Source organism: Arachis stenosperma, chromosome 9 (genome assembly GCF_014773155.1).
Source record: "Arachis stenosperma cultivar V10309 chromosome 9, arast.V10309.gnm1.PFL2, whole genome shotgun sequence".
In the NCBI taxonomy this organism is placed as follows: Eukaryota; Viridiplantae; Streptophyta; class Magnoliopsida; order Fabales; family Fabaceae; genus Arachis; species Arachis stenosperma.
In genome coordinates this window covers 71594139-71607230 of record NC_080385.1, presented here as the reverse complement: position 1 = coordinate 71607230, position 13092 = coordinate 71594139, and positions in this window count along the sequence as shown.

Below are 13092 nucleotides of genomic sequence, written 5' to 3'. Positions count from 1 at the left end.
CACCTCCTTAAAAGAAACAACGTAACACAGACACACACGCAGCAAGCACATGCGCACAGAAAGACAACAATAATGCTATAGAAAATCATCAAGTTGATTCAAAATTTAGTACAACTGATTCAGAATTTAGTTCCTCTATAATTGAATGAGGTGGCCCATGTTTTATAAATGGATTTATAACATGCTTGATCATCAAATCAGCAACTCTAGCAAGCCCATACTTTAGAATACCAACCGCCTACAAATTGCCTTAAGTGAGAGACAGCAGTACCACAAATAGATAAACCTGAGATTATCAAATTTTTAATTTACATTACCGCAGTAATAAAATTTGCACAAAAATAGAAGGAGATAAATTAACTTACATCCATTGTCTCCAGCACTATTTATAGCTGAACCCCAGGCATAATCTCAATTGTGAGTGATATCTAAACAAATAAATAACAATTTTAATTATTATATAAACCCTAAAACTAAAACATAACATAGATTTGAAAAGAGATTCAATGGAACAAGCATAAAAGCTTACCTTGATTTTGTAAAATGGCTGAGACATTTCATCGAACATATGAGATATATAAAGACAAAAAATATGAGAATCTACATCACATAGTCTTCATTCTCAGGTTCGGAACTAGCACTTTCACTATCTTCACTATCAAATTCTTCGTTATCGTTGATGAACTCATCATTGAACAAAGTGTCCATTGGGCAATTTATATCTTCTACGTTTACTTCTTCCATTGGAGCATTTGCATCAAACAATGCAATAACTTCATCCTCCAAAACAACACTTTGCTCTTTTAATTCAGATACACTTTCTTGATAAAAATCATTACTATCAGCTTGCTCATTAGGTTCTTCATCTGGATCATGCAAAGTTTCATTCATAAAGACCTTGGCTCTAACTTTACAAGCTGCCCACCATTCCCCACTAGACTTATACCCACTATGTGGGTATTTTGTGTAATATACCTGTTGTGCTTGTTCAGCCAAAACAAACGGCTCGTTTGATTGTAGTCTTGATTTATACTTTATGTCCACTAACCCATATCTCTCATCAACTTTTACTCCATTAATTGGGTCAAACCAACAGCATCGAAAGATAAATACAGTATTTCCATAGCCTAAGTATGACAGTTCCAATATCTCCTCAAGAATGCTGTAGTAGTCTAAGTCATTTTCCCCATAAATATTTCCCTTAACACATACCCCACTATTCATGGTAGCTCTATTTTTGTCGTGATCCTTAGTATGAAATCTATATCCATTAACTTTTAAGCCATTGTACGAAGAGACAGACTTGGAAGGACCATGAGCTATCTGTTTAATCATTCTACTTTCAATGTGACCTGTATCTACCTACAAATGAATACAAAGACCAATTGAAAGTTATACATTCTTGCTTTAAAAATAATTTTAATGTTATAGGTATTTAATTTCAAAAATCACTCAATTGATTCTTTATCCATCTACTGAAGTCCTTATCACGGGCATTTAATATTTCATCTTCGGAAATATTTGGATGTAATTCTTTTAGTGAATTCTCAAATTGTCTAATAAATAAAGTAATCAATATAACATTCAGGTTAATTGTAAAATTAGTGTATATATAATATGAATATAAAAAGTAGTTCAGACGTACTGGAGATAAGGTTCTATTTCTTCGCAGTTGACAAGAATGTATGTGTGGGCGATATGAAGCTCATCATCAGTTAAGTATTTCTTTGAACCTCACCCGATGGAAAGGCATGGGTATCTAAAAATAGACAAGTGATTTTCATCCATATTTGAACCACCATCATCGTTCCTAGGAACTTGAGTCCGCCTTGTGTGTACTGTTGAGTCAAAATACATAGAAGTAAAATTTGAAATTTTTTCCAAAATATATGCTTCGTAAATAGATCCTTCAACTCTTGCCTTATTTCGTACTTTTCGTTTTAAGTATAGCATACACCTTTCAAATGGATACATCCATCGATACTGCACAGGTCCTCCAACCTTAGCTTCATAGGGGATGTGGATAACTAAATGCTCCATCACATCAAAGAAAGCTGGCGGAAAAATTTTTTCCAGCTTACAAACCGTTTCAATAATGGAAATCTCTACCTTCTCCACAACATCAGGGCATATTTCAGTAGCACAAATTTGTTTAAAGAACAAGCTGAGCTCTGTTAGCACTCCCCATATGGATTTTGGCAACACGTCTCGAAAGGCCAATGGAATCAGTCTTTCCATGAAAACATGGCTGTCGTGACTCTTCATTCCGTATATCTTCCCATCCGCTATATTAATACATCGTGAAATATTTGATGCATAACCATCAGGAAATTTTAATTGCTTTATCCACTCGCATACTGTCCTCCTTTGTTGAGAATCTAAGACATATGTTGCTTTTGATTTTTTGCACTTTCCATTCTCAAATACCAACTCCAAGTTAGGGCGCTTGCATATTATCTTCAAATCTTCTCTTGCATTTGCATTGTCTTTTATCTTGCCCTTTACGTCCATAACAATGTTAAAGATGTTGTCAAAAACATTTTTTTCTATGTGCATAATGTCTAAATTGTGTCTTATCAAATTAGTTGACCAATAAGGCAACTCCCAAAATATGCTTTTTCTCACCCAATTATGAATGGTACCAAAGTCACCCTTTTTTCCTCTCGGATTAGCCCCTAAGTTAGCTTCTTCGAGTTTGTCCAGCTCATTTAATATTTCAACTCCACTCATTCGTTTCGGTGGAAAAGTGTTTTCCACCGTTGACTTTTTAAAAGAGTACCGATCACGACGAAATGCATGACCAGGAGGCAAGTACTGTCGATGACAATCAAACCAACAGGGTTTAGCTCCGTGTTGTAGTCGAAATGATTTAGTGTTCTTCATGCAAATCGGACAAGAAAGACGACCGTGTGTGCTCCAACCAGACAACATTCCATAAGCCGAAAAATCGCTTATAGTCCACAATAATGCTGCCTTCATGTTAAAATTTTTCTTTTCCCATGCATCATAAGTAGTAACACCATTGTCCCACAAAACCTTTAACTCATCAATCAGTGGTCTAAGATAAACATCTAATTTTTTTCCCGGAGACTTCGGTCCAGGGATCAAAAGACTGAGGAATATGTACTCTCTTCTCATGCACATACTTGGAGGAAGATTGTAAGGTGTGACAAACACAGGCCAACATGAGTATGGAGTCTTCGAGCCAGAAAATGGATTAAAACCATCAGTGCAAAGTCCAAGCCTAACATTTCTAGACTCTTGGGCAAATATTTTATGGGTGGCATCAAATTGTTTCCAAGCATCAGCATCAGCCGGATGTGTGATCACCGATTCATCTTGGCGTACTCCATCCACATGCCACTTCATATATTGCGCAGTAGTTTTAGACATAAACAAACATTGAAGCCTTGGAGTAATAGGAAAATATCTCAATATTGAGTATGGCACATCCCTACTACTATTAGCTGTATCCCCTCCCTTTGGCTTAAATCGTGGATGTCCACACGTTGTGCAGGCTACATAACTAATCTTGTCACTTGTTTCTCTATAATATAACATGCAGTGATTAGGACAAGCATCAATTTTCTCATATCCTAATCCCAATTCTTGAATCATTCTCTTTGACCGGTAGAAATCTTCTGGCAACTTCTCTGATTCTGGGAGCATGCTCTTAATTATGGCAACCATTCGATTATAACAGCTCTCACTCATGTTGAATTCTGACTTCAAGTTAACTAGCTGGGTTACAGCTGACAATATTGTATGCTTGGTGCAGCCATCCCACAAAGGTTCGTCAGCACTCCTCAGCAACTTATAAAACTTCGACGCGGATGGATTTGGATCCTCTTCTAATCCTTCCACTATGTTTAAGTTATCACCTGCAGCATCAATAACCATGTCTACATATGGATTTGTATTCTCCTCTTCATGTTCTTGGGTAACATTTGTTGCGTCCTGTTCAACCCATCTTTCCTCACCATGAGCAGTCCAGTTTATATAACCCTCCATAAACCCACGATCACACAAATGCTTTTCAACCCAAAATATTTCATCCCTAAGTCTGTTCTTACATTTTGTGCATGGACAAAGAATGCGACCTAAACTATCAATGACTGTCGGGTTTCTTTCCACAAAATCAATGAATTCCACAACACCTTTCTTAAATTCCTCGCTTAGATGACCAGTGCAATCTTGCCTTCGTGACATCCAACTTCTATTGGGCGCCATGATTATCTGGACTAAGGTTTCATTTTAGTTGTAATACCAATGTTTAACATGTATATAAATGAACATAGTCTCATGTATATTTTTTCCTAAATTTTATTAATATATTTTTATTCACAATCACACTAAATAACCTCTTCTACAAGTTATAAAGTAACAAACATAATACAGTCAATTTAAAAATAAAGATATAAATCAAAAATAGATAATATACAAAACTTGAAGAAAATAATCATAAACAATTTGAAGCATTAGAAAAACCAAAAACAATTGGGTATAAGTAATCTCGTGTCAAGAACTTCAAGTCACGAGGTTAAAAAGTATAGAGATATACTGGGTTCAATAAAAAATATCAATAACATGGTTAGGATTCTAGCACAAAATTTTCAATAACAAATGTGGAAAGTGAGCGTGTGGTAGCGATCCACTAAGTTAGCTGGATTTAAATTGGGGAATGAAATTTTGAGATAAGTACAAGTATATATGCCTTGTTGAAAATCAAGATAATATCTCTCAGATGTGATCTCTTAGAATTAATAGGAGTAATGTCTTTATGTTGTATCAAATCATCCAAATTTTTTTAAGGGAGCACAAATGAACATGAACCAATTCAAAATGATGCAGTAGAGTAGTAGACTTAATCAATTGAAGAACTCCAGTTACTTAAAAATTGGGAAAAAAATCAAAGAAACAAAATTTAAGTGATCATTTCAGAACAGCAACAAGTTAAAGGTTCCAGTAACAAATTTCTCATCCACACATTCAACTTTCCGCAATAAATCCAACTTTGAACAACAAAATCAAAGTGCATTCAAGTTCAATCAATAATAAATTCTTTCAGCAATGAACAAATTTAAGAGATCATTCCAGATAAGCAAAAAAATTCAAGGTTCCAGTAGTAAATTTCAGCCACACATTCAACTTTCAGCAACAAATTCAACTTTCAACAACAAAATCAAAGTGCTTTCAAGTTCAATCAATAACAAATTCTTTCAGCAACTAACAAATTTAAGTGACCATTTTAGATAAGCAAAAAATTCAAGATTCCAGTAACAAAGTTCAGCCACACATTCAATTTTTAGCAACAAATTCATCTTTTGACAATAAAATCAAAGTTCATTCAAGCTCAATCAGTAAAGTGATCATTTCAAAACAGAAAGAAAGGAGAAATTAATTGGAACTCACCAAATTGGGTTGTGCGAAAGAACCTGAGGCGAGGATCAAAGTAAGAAGATGAATGAAGACCAGCCCACCGGGACCTGCTACCTCCGTTGCCGGCAACGACGAGCGCAGGGAAGGCGTACTTCTGAGTATGAGAGGATGACGAGACAGAGTGCGACCCCGGGACCTGCTGCTTCTTACGCGGTGGCGATGATGGGGAATAAGGTGTGCGACTGGGTGCAAGACAATGATGGTGAAGAAAGCTGGCCAATTGGCTTGACGACCGAAGCAAGAAGATGGCTACGAGCGCGGTGATTGAGCTTGAGAGAGTGAGGACACAGAGCGACCGAAGATGATAATGGCGTGAGAGAGACGTTGGGGGGTTCAGGGTTGGTGGTCATTCAACTTAGGAGGGGGAGACTTGGGACGACACCGTTTCTGCCCCTTTTGTTTTCTAATATTTTTGGAAAATCAATTTTTATGTTTTTTGAATAATAAATTTAAGATAAAAAATAGATATTTTGTAAATAATAAATTATTAATAAATAAAAATAAAAATAACAATTTTATAAGTTATTTAATTTTTCAAATATATAGAATAATAAAATTTGAATAAATTTAAGTATAATATTAAAATTATTACGTTGTTATTATATGTAACAATTAAGATGAAAATTTTATAAATGTTTGTAAATTTATTTATGTTTTCTCAATTTTATTTAATTTGAAGCAAATATAAAATTTTAAATTTAAAAAAAATCTTTTTTCGCATAATTTTAATTGCTAAACTTTTTATTTTTTATTTAATATCTTAAATCATCATTAGTCATTATTCTTTCGATATTTTTAATTTTTATTTTTATTATTTTTATTCTCCATACACATATCTATTATTTTTTTTATTAAGTGGAAGAAAGATAGAAAAAGAGTATTACATGTACTCAGTAGAATAATAAAAAAGATAATAAAAATATAAATTATGGGTAAAATAAAAAGGACAAATGACCTTGATTTGTTCTTATTAAAAATTAAACTATAATTTTATATATTAATAAATATACAAATTTATTTAATTTTTATATATTTATATTTATTATAATATTTTTAAAATTTAATAATGGTGCAACCAACAACATGATGAAGTTGGATTTAACTATATAATTTAGGGGTATAAAATTTTATTGATATTATCTTTTCTTAAAGAGTAGTAAGAAGCTAAGTTAAGAACATGCCAACTAAGTAATTAGCTAGACGATAGTTATACAATACACAATAATAATACATATTGTGTTAGCTTTTTTTTAATACATAGAATAAAATAATTTTTTTAATTTTGAAATTATTAATTATATAAAAGAGTATTATATTTGAATCTCATTTTAATGAAAAATTCACGTTGAGCTCATATTTTTATTAAATATTATTATTATTTTTATTAAGTATTCTCAATATTATTATTATTATTATTATTATTATTATTATTATTATTATTATTATTATTATGATTAATTTTTTATTTATTTTGTCCAAAAAGAATCAACAATTTATATATAATAATTTTATTATTAAGAGTACTTAAAAAGAGTACTAAAATATGTTATTTCACTTTTTATTTTTAATTTAATAAATAAAAATTAGTTTAAAAAAGTCTCATAATTAATAACAACATGAAATAAGAGAGAAAAGTATATCAGTTGTTAAACGGTCGCTAATTCCTCACTAAATAAACTTTTGATTAGTGACTCAATTGCGACCAGTTACTTATAAAATTTTCTCGATCAGTTTTGGATTTGTTATAACTCTGCGACGGATTTCCAACGAGATTAGCGAGTAATTTGCTACAAAATAGGTAGGATATAGCTTTTCCTTTGCGACAAGATTGCAGTTGTCAAGTCGCTCGCTAAATTAAACTTGCGACAACTTAGCGACAAATGTATTTCGCCCGCTAATCAGCCACTTGAAATCAGCGAACGAACTGTGTCAGTTGTTAAACGGTCGCAAATTTCTCACTACTTAGGTCCTAGGCGCTCAATATCCTTATTTCCACTTTAGCGACTAATTAGCAAGGAACACTTCCCTAGCTAAATGATTTATCTGTTGCGACGAGTTAGCGACATCTATTTTCTGTCGCTATCCTAATTTTGAATTTTACAATATTATGCGAAAAATTAGCGAGAAACTAGTTGCTCGCTAAAAATAAAAATTTTGGTGACAAATTAGCTACAAAATTGTCCCTCGCAAAATGCATTTCAAGTCTTTGTGACGGATTAGTTAGGAATATTATTTCTCACTAATTACCCTTTTCACACAAAATTTATTTAGCGATGAACTAGTGTGTGAGTTGTTTCTCGCTAATTATATATCAAACACTTGCGACGGAATAGTGATAATAATATCCCTCGCTACTTTATTTTTATTCGATTGAACCCATAAGTGACTGATTTGCTAGAACATTGTCACTCGCTAATTAATTTGTGACAAATTAGCGAGGAAATTTTTCTCGCTCTTTTTTTAGCTACAAAAGTCAATTTGCGAGAAACAAACTTACTCGTGAATCCCTCGCTAATCAGTCGCTTTTCTCAAGTTCGGATATTTTGTGACCGCTCATGAATTTTGTCGTTAATGCGTCACTAATTTCTCGCAAGTTAGTGACGGATTAGTGACAAAAAATATTTCTCGCAAAAATCCGTCGCTAATTTGTCAAATTCTTGTAGTGTTAAGCTTTTCACTTGACACCTTCACACCACAAGCATATGGTTAGGGACAGCTTGGTTAAGCCGCTTAGGCCAGGATTTTATTCCTTGTAGGCCCTCCTAACCATTGATACTCAAAGCCTTGGATCCGTTTACCTTTGCCTTTTGGTTTAAAGGGTTACTGGCTTTTTGCTCTTGCCTTTTAGTTTAAAGAGCTATTGGCTTTTTCTGCTTTTTATATTTTTTTCTCTTTTTTTCGCATGCATATATATATTATTTTTTTTCTTTTGCAACATGCTTGTTATTTTTCTTTTTTTGCTGCTTTTTCTTGCTTAAAGAATCAATTTTTGGATTTTTCAGATTATCAATAATACTTTTCCTTTTTCATCATTCTTTCAAAAGCCAACATTCTTACTTTCAACTTCAAATATGCACTGTTTATTCATATATATAGAAAACAAAAACAATGCCACCAGATCAAGATAATTGAACTATTCTTATTATAAACTTAGAATTCATGTATCTCTCAATTCTTTTTAAAAAAAATTTTTTAATCAAGGTGAGAGATTTATGGAATATTTTATAGCTTTAAGACATAAATGCAAATGATCATGCAACAAGAACAAGAGAACAGACAACAAAACATAACAGAAAACAAAAAAAATACAAAAGAAAAGGAGATAAAGAGAACGAATCCACCTTTAATGGTGGCGGCTAGTACTCCTCCTTGAGGATCTAATGTGGTGCTTGATCTCTTCAATGTCACTCCTTTGCCTTTGTTGTTCTTCTCTCATAGCCCTTTGATCTTCTCTAATGAATCTTTGGTCTTCCCTTATTTCATTGAGGATAGTGGAATTCTCTTGATGCTCCAACCTCAATTGCTCCATGTTAGAGCTCAATTATCCCATGGAAGAATGACATTGATCCCAATAGCTTTGAGGAGGAAAATACATCCCTTGAGGCATTTTAGGAATCTCATACTGAGGCGGCTACATAGGCTCTTGTGCATGTTCTCTAGTTTGCTCCATCCTCTTTTTAGTGATGGGCTTGTCCTCTTCAATTGAGGTATCTCCCTCTATGACAATTTCAATTGAATTGCATAGATGACAGATGAGGTGTGGGAATACCAACCTTACATTGGTGGAAGGCTTCTCAGCTATCTTGTACAATTCTTGAGGTATTACCTCATGTACTTCCACCTCACTTCCAATCATGATGCAGTGGATTATGATAGCTCTGCCAATGGTCACTTATGACCGATTGCTAGTAGAGATGATAGAGCGTTGGATGAATTCCAACCATCCTCTAGCTATGGGCTAGAGGTCAAGCCTTCTTAGTTGAATGAGCTTGCCTTGGGAATCCTTTTTCTACTGTGCTCCTTCTACACAGATGTCTTAAAGCACTTGATCCAGTCTCTGATCAAAGTTGACTCTTCTAATGTAAGGATAAGGATCTTCTTGCATCAAAGGCAAGTTGAACGCCAACCTTACACTTTCCGGGCTAAAATCTAAGATTCTCCCTCAGACCATGGTGCTCCAATTCATGGGATATGGGTTCACACTAATGTCATGATTTTTTGTGACCCATGCCTTAGTATAGAACTCTTTCACCATTAAGATCCCAACCTCTTGGATGGGATTGGTTAGGACTTCCCAACCTCTTCTCCAGATCTCTCTTCGATTTTTCGGATACTCATTTTTCTTTCCATCTCCCAAGATTCAGAGGTGGTGGCTACTGCCTTTTCTTTTCTCTTTTTAGAGGGTTCTCCAACCTTGGTTGCCATAAGTGGAAATGGAAAGCAAAAAGCAACACTTTTTCCTCACCAAACTTAAAAGCTTTTCTCGTCCTCGAGCAAAAATAAAGAAAAGAGAAGAATGAAGTAAAAGAAGAAGAAAATAGAAGGAGATAGAAGGAGAGAGGGCTCAGCCGAATAGGGCTTATGAGTGTATGAAGTGTGTGTGTATGAAGGGTTCGAAGGAGGGGTATTTATAGGATGGGGGTAGGGTTAGGTTCGGCCATGGGTGGGTAATTGGGAGGGAAATTTGATTTTAAAGTGGGTAGGAGTTATGATGGTTTTGGGGTAGTGATATGGATGTGATTGGCCTAGGGATTATAGGAAAGAGTGTATAGGGAAGTGTAAAAGAGAGAGGGAAAAAGTGGGGTAGGTAAAGATGCTGTTGGAGCCATTGGTCTTGAGAGGCTAGGGAATTTAGATTCCCTGCCCTCTACATTAGTGTTGAACGCCCAGGGTCTGCTCCCTGGCTGGCGTTCAATGCCAGCTATGCTGCCCATTGGGGGCGTTGAACGCCTAGGGTTTGCTCCCTGGCTGGCGTTCAACGCCAGCAACACTCCATCTAGAGTGTTCTATTTTTACTGCTGAAAAAGGTAGTAAAATTTCATATGAAGAATAAGATGCAAATCACTTACTTATTCTCCCATAAACAAATATGAAGCTGAGTGAATTTTAATAGATAAATATGTGCCAATAGGTATACAACAACATCGTATTTAGTAAAACAATAACTTGCTTTTGTAAATTTTTTATCCAAAATTATTTCAACCACCCATATAAATATGTCAATTTTTTGCCTATTAGAAAGACAAAGCAACAATGAAAAATCCTAAAAAGATCTAAAAAATATTCACAGCAATTTCAAATAAATTGTCACTCCATTAAAATTAATTTTGTTACAAAAGATCAATATACCAAAACGAAAGGGCACAAATTGAAACGTAATTCTAAAAACGAACAAAAGTTAGTTATCAAGTAATAGAAAATGTAATACCCTAACTTTTAGCACGTCATGATCGTACCAAAAGTAAGGAGTTACTAACCTATTTTCCTTATTTACTATTTAATATTGAGCCTTTAATTCGATATCGTATTTCAATTTTATAGAAAATGTTGGAAAATTTTGTTTTTATCAATTAAAATCATATATCAAAGATCACCAAGTAATAGTAGTCACATTGTTTTTACTAATAATAAATGCCATACAAAAGAATTCAATATAAAACTCGAATACAATTCATATCCCTATGTATAAAATAAAATCTTAAATAACAAAGGTGAAGAAATTCTATGAAAGCAACTCAACTCATAAACTTAACTCATAAATAAGTCTAATAATCTCTGGCAGCTTCAAACTGAGTCATTGAACATGTGTCACTGAAAGGGTGAAAGATTTTGGGGTGAGAACAAACCACACGTTCTCAGTAGGGAATATGAATGCCGTAAAAGTAATGAAATAAAATGAAAATAAATTGCCTTACTCAATAAAACTATTTTTATTAAATCCTTGAAAATACTTTTATTTTTACTTTAGATAAATAATTACTATTCCTTAAATTTCTAAACTCAAAACAGATTTTAATCACAAAATTAGTCATACTAACCATCTTTCAGCCACATAATCATTTCTCAACTACAACATCTCACCTCAATACATCTGTGAACTAACAACACAAGTAAGGGATTCAAACCAACATACAAACAAGTCAAACAACACAATCACAGAAAAGTAATATAAGCAAATATAACCAAATGCAAATGTGCAAACAACATGATGCATGTCTATTCCTAATGCAGGCCATGAGCTCATGTGTTGGTTGCCTACCCGCGCCCGACATTACCCAGGCACGAGTCCCATATATAGCTTTTCAGATGCATATAGTGTGCTTATATAAGTCTTACAGCTAGGCCGCATACAGTGTGACTTTCAATGTACTTACATCTGGAAAACAGTTCTCAGTGTGTGGGCGTCCCCACTATACATTTGGCACTAAGGCCCAAATAAAATCGCATCTGCTCTCTTGTGGTAGACATTCCTTTAGTTAATATATTCATTTGATCTTTGTTCTCTGCTCTCCTGTGGCAGAGATTCCTTTAATTATATCACTTTCCTTTACTTTTTGTTCTTCTTTTTTTCTTTCTTATTAAACCAAACTTAAAACATAACTTAAAGCAAAATCACTTCTCAAAAGATTGAGTTCAAAACATTATACATTTCTTAATAAATCGAATTGAAAACAAAACTCTTTTCGTAATAAATCAAAATCAAATATTATTCTTAAATCAGATTTGCTTTTAAATAACACTTTAAATAAAGTCTTAGAATTTTATAAAAATTTGGCACCATTTCCTCTAAAATTTGGATTTAACCACCCTTACAAGTTCTCAAAATCAATTCCGGTTAATCAGAACACAATCAAGCAAACCAGTCACAATCACAACCATAATCCAAACTCAATTCCTCAATTGTCAAAACGTTAGATTTTCAATAATTAACTCATTATATTTCAATTTAATAAGTAATATCAAACAAATCACCATTCACAGTCACATTTCAACCAACTCTCATCAATTAGTCACAACTCAAAAAATTTTCATTACAACTAGCTAATAATCAGAATTTTCAGCATTCCCAAATAATCAAGAAATCAAACACATATTTATTAAATTCAGTCACAAGTCCAACTCAAACTTATCATTCAGACATTCCAAACAATCATAAATATTTGCATTTACCCACTAGACTTCCGTGGCATTCATAAATTAAAACAGTTAATTTCAAATTAAAATCCCCTACCTCAACTTGTCAAAACTCACAAAACCTAAAACACGTCCAAAAACCCCTTTTTTCACAGCCCACAACAACAACAGTCACCCCCACAGCTCCATTCCACCCTCACAGCAACAACAGCGACTTAAATTGTGATATGTAATATCCGAAATTCAACTTTATGACATTTACATTGCCAGAACTTCAGCAACATATAACAAAATATTAATTAAAAGAGTTTTCAGAGCAGAGACACTTACTGTACCAAAAAGGAACTAAGGATGGAGCGGTGGCAGCCCCGATGCACTCCATTAGCGGTGGCCTTTGTTGGTGACAGCCCAGACGACAGCAGAAAATAGTAAGAACAGCGGCTGCTTCGCAGTGAACACCCTCCACCGGACCCTCTCTCTTGTCCTCCCCTGTGGCCCGGACAGCAGCACAAACACTGG